The sequence below is a fragment of the Temnothorax americanus genome, unplaced genomic scaffold (genome assembly GCF_048541705.1).
Source record: "Temnothorax americanus isolate GAGA-0224 unplaced genomic scaffold, ASM4854170v1 Scaffold6, whole genome shotgun sequence".
Lineage (NCBI taxonomy): Eukaryota > Metazoa > Arthropoda > Insecta > Hymenoptera > Formicidae > Temnothorax > Temnothorax americanus.
Genome location: NW_027509751.1, coordinates 4,581,598 through 4,586,959, shown reverse-complemented (window position 1 = coordinate 4,586,959; position 5,362 = coordinate 4,581,598).

The window sequence follows — 5,362 nt, the reverse complement described above, 5'->3', positions numbered from 1 at the left end:
TCGACCATGCTTAATTAAACTGACAGTTTGCGTACAACTGTGTGATTTGTCGGGATCTTTTTATTGCTATATTTATACGCTTCTTGATCACTGTTATTCAAATATTAACATCGCGATAAAATAAAATTGAAATAGGCCGGGCAGAAAATACGAGTTATATATAAATAGATGTCTAGAGATGCGATATGCGATATATATATATATATATATATATATATATATATATATATATTAAGTAGATCGATGTCAGATTACTTCTCTACGTTTCTTTCTCTCTCGCGTTGCAACCTCCACCTTGATTCTTCTTGCGTCTTTTAGAAATCGTGAATCGTGAAGCCTGAAATGTGGCACGCGTGTGTGCAGACAATCAGAAATGGAGGAATAAGAAGTGACAGGGTGAGATGCGATGGTAAAGACGCTGAGAGGATAAAGCGCGAAGGAGAGGGTAAACGCGAGATAAAGAGATTGCGTCGATGAAAAACTGGGGCTGACATGTTAACGGCTGACAAGAAGCCGACTTTATTGGCCGTAAACGCAGCAATCTCTAAGCTGGTCTTATATCCTAGTCCGGGGCCTGACGCATTCCGTGCCACTGGACCGCAAGTCGTCCTTTCCTCTCTTCTTTTTCTCTCGCAATCGTGCACTTCGATTCCCGCCAGAGTCGCGTCGTATCGTTGATTCGGATCAGTCGTACGAACGAAAAGGAAATTATCTCGCAGCCGCATCGGTAATTGCGTCATTAACGTCGGAACCGAATGTCCTCAAATCGTTGTAGCAACGCGATTTTTTGAAATCTGGAAGCACGTGACAGTGAAAGGAAAACAATAAGAAGGAAAAAGAGACTGAGAGAGGAAAAACTTCGTTTTTTCATCCCCTTTGTCCCGTCATTCTCATTTTTCCCCTTAGTTACGAGATCGCGGGGGACAAGTCGTATCTGTCCCGGTGTCGAGAAACATCTGTCGGGTTTACGGCGTTATCGCGCTTCGTGGAAAACCGGTCGGCATATATATACCAATTTGGAGATTTCATCCTCGGTGCGTCCTCGAGTGCACCGGTGCAGAGTCGTCGAAATTCTCGACGGCGAAATAATGTTATTAAAGAGAGTCGTGTCCGCGCGGGCGGCGATAACACCCTTTTAAAGACGCGCGAGCCTCCGAGTCTTAATTGCGGACTAATATAGATACGATGACTCGGAGCGGAGTCGACGTCTCTCCTCTTTCGCGAAATGTCACGGAGCCGGACGTCGTCGCCGTGAAGTTACGGCGCGCCGATCTGACCGGCAATATTTTAAGACGGGGTTAATTAGTCCACCGGGGACTGTCGCGCCGCTTGATGATTTGATGTTATAACGCCCGCTCGCGGATTTTTGCATAATTGCGGACACGCCGCGATTATAATCGCGTCGCTTATTTATCGCGAGGACGTCAGGTGGAAGCGTCGCGCCGTTTAAAAGCGCGCGTGCGCTGGCTCATTAACGATTTCTTCTTGGAAGGAACTGCGCAATGCCGCTGCAGGCTGTATATCGCGAGAGAGAGAGAGAGAACCCTCGTCGGTGCCCCTCGTCAGTTCTTTGGATTCCACCTTGCAAAACGGGCCTGCGCCGGCTTTTGCGCCAACACCGTTGATTAATCCTCCGTTATTATGCCCCGCGATTTTCACCTGAAATTCAAACCTAGGTCGGCATTGTGAAATGAAAAGCGTCAGATAATGAATTTTAATTAGGTCTTAAGAAACGCTTTATTTGTGTATCAGTATATGCGTCGTACGCGCATACGCGTGTATACACGCGTGTATCCAAGGGAAATATGCACTCCCCATTCAGCACCTGTCGCCGGGAGGTTCCACGATTGTGATTATGTCAGAGGCTGTGGATCCTTAGAACTTCGGGATTGAGTTATAAATCATTATTACTCGTTATTCGATATAATTACATCGCTTTACGTCGTCTCGGATTGCATCAGGAGATGGCGTTTCCATAATTTTATTTTGCTCTCACAACTCTCAAGACTCACGCGTAAATCAATGGATAAATTACGTGTCGCGTAAGAATGAATTATGGTCCAATCTCTTTTTGGCGAACATTCCACATATCCGTAAACTGTAGATTTGAGAACCATCACGCGGATAAAAATGATAATATCACTTCCCGATGAGAGAGCGACGAGAAGCTTTCGATTGCATCGGAGCTGGCACCTCGGAATAAAATCGACTCTCGCCGCGCTTGTACTTTCGATGGCTCGCGATGCGGATCGCGGCGCGGCGCGCCACCCGGGATTCGTTTTCACACGCGTACATTCTCGCCGCGAACGAGAGACCGGCCGGCCGCGGCGCGACGCGGAGTGTTTACGCGTGTGCGTCGTGCCGGGACCCCACGTGCGTGCCATGCCGTGCCAGCAGGTATGCGGTTGGGCACCTCCGTAAGGTCGCACGGGGTGGAGGCGCTCTCCCGTCGAGCACCTGTCGCCGAAAGGATCGGCCACCACCCGTATCGGCGATCCCTCGTCTACCGAGGACCCGGTCCACCTTTGGTCGCGAGAGCCGGGGACGTGTGTACGTGTCTCACACCGGGCTTTATCTCGGCGCGGTCGTCCCGCGCGCATGATGGATCGGTGCATTAGCGATACTGATTAGGTCGTCTTCGTAAACCTTTCCGTAATCCATTCGATTCCGCTTCTCCCTTTTTCGTCACGTTCTCGTCTTCTTCTGCCATTCTAGCGAAGTCCTACTTATAATAAAGTTTATTTGATAAATATATTCGTTTTCTCTGTCTTTCATCCTCGCGTTTTTCTCAAATGAAAGGGGAACTTTCTGTCTCAAGAACGATTAGAGTAAAATGACAAGCGATAGATTACTGCAAGCTTACTTTAATCCGACTGTTGTATTTTAATCCTTCGTGCCGCAGAACGGTACTTAAAAATATTGTTCCACGTATTCATGCATTCATATTCGAAAAGAAAAATCACAAGAGATTCTAAGTATACGTTGTTACTATGTCGTTCGGTTTAGATGATAATTATTATCCGTTTGATTTAAGTTGTGCGGTTCACCCGGCACTTCATCGGCGATCGTCCGGCTATACACCGGCATGTGATTTCGCAATGGATAATCGACAAAGAATTGTTTAACAACGCCCGCATAAAATACCACGCGATAGATATAATACTGTCTTCAACGCAACGCGCGAGATGATGAACTTTGCGAGAGACGTCGTCGCGATAAAAGAGTGTACAGCAATCGGAACGTGAGAGACGGCCAGCGTTCGCCGCGGGCAACGCAGAAGAGAGGAGATCCAGCCGACGCGCCGCGGGATTGACCAATTCCACCGGGTGTATCTAGCATCTACTAATCTCGCGTATATGGCACTGGGCAACTTACCTAACAAATCGGCCGGGGATGAGGTAGGCGAGACCCCGCGCAACATAAATAAGGGGAATCGAACACGCCGGCGAAATGTTAAACGTCCTAAACGTATGTGTGCATATGCACACGTACGCCGTAAATGTCAGCGCTGGGCGAACTACTCGCGAAGATCTCGCGAGGGAATATAAATCTCTCCCGCGCATGGATTCGTGCGCGTTTGTCGACATACGTATATATGTCGGAAATCTGGAATCTGCTGTAGCCCATGGTATTCGACGCGGGAGTCATATGGTAAAACATTTCCGCGATACGTCGAGACACACGGCCGTGTGTGTCAGCTGCGTATTATATTATATAATATATAGTCGCGGCGCGATAAATCACACGTCGCAAAGCGTTGACGCGGATCCCTCGCGCGAAAGGAGAGTGCAAATTCGCGAATTAATTGAATCCGCGCGTCTCAGGCACGCGGAGACGCGCGAGACGCGATAAAAGCGCGAGGAGGACAGATGCCGCGAGAAAAAATTTGATGGAATATTAATTTCTTCCCGAGGTACCATTAACTTCTTTTTAATAATTTAAAGGCACTCGCGCGACACTTTTCGATGACGCTTTATCAACGCGAACGATCGATTGTATTAATTAGAATATTTTCGACGTGTCGAGCGCGTTGCCGGAATATCGAACGGAAGGAACGGCAGAGTATATCGGCTTTTAATGGAGCGATACCATCTCTTTAGTACATCGTTCATTTTTGTAATTGCAAGGGTGCCACGATTCGTCCGCATACGTCATGCGCGGTCGATTCAATGCGTGTACGCGATAAGGGCGACAGAGTTACACGCATATGTATATGTGTACGTATATCCGTGTGTAATGGAGACGCGCGATAGGCGCTGCCACGGAAATAAAAATAAGCCAAAACCGCGTCTCGAGTTACGTCTTATCTTCGATAAGTGTAATTTATCATCTCGGGTGATATTAATGCCACTGCAGGTCACTTTTGCCAGAATCGGTGCACGCGCTTATACGCACGGCTCGAGTTTGTATAGGGCTCGTCCGTGGTGAAAGGGAGACAACGGAATACAGAGAGAGAGAGCGGAAAAGATGACGCGTATATGTGTGTGGATACGTATAAAGAAGAAAGAAGAAAAAGAAAAAAGAAGGGATCCGGGGCCTCGGGATGTTTTCGTAGATGAGAGGCGATACCGCGCGAGGACCCTACCTTTGCAAAACTTTATTGATGACGAAATACGCAATCGGCGCGATCTACCACCATGCTACGCGCGCGCGCGCGCGCACGTGTCGTATACCTTCAATTATATATAAATAATTAACCTTCTGTATACCCCGACGGAGAGAGAAGCCGACTGAGTCCAATTAAATCTGGCGCGATGCAAATCGTTTCACGTATAACGGTCGCGTTCGGGCGATTTTACCGACGTTTCACAGTGGAAGCGCTTATCGGCCCACCTGATGAGAAGATCGATGACAACCTTGAATAATTAGCTCGGCGTATGCTTCTCGACCAGCGCAAGTCTGCCTTGTGACACATTGTGAAGCGCCCAGATTTCTTTTTTCAAGACTTTCCGGTAATTGACAGCAAAAAGGGGAAAGAAAATACATTAATTTCTTTCTCTTTCAATATTCTTTAGAAAAATTTTTAAAAAGTCTGATTTTACGGCTTTTACGCATCCGTGCCAAATTAGTTTCTTAAGTGACCGATTATGCAGCTGGAGGCGCGATAAAATCGGCAGAGGAATGTTTTGAGATTCTCGAGAGATTTCAATACGAATGTTAAATTATGTAAACGGCGTTCACTCGCCGGGGTTTTCCCACTTTCGCGCATTTTCATGTCGGTCGGAAAGAACGCGAGCGTAGTTTACGTTCATTTTGGAGTCAGGTACACGGGATCGGTGGCATCAGCAATTGCGGCACGTTTTAGCGAACAAGCAGACAACTTCTGAATTAAAAAACGTACCGAGAGACGGATAGTGTAAAG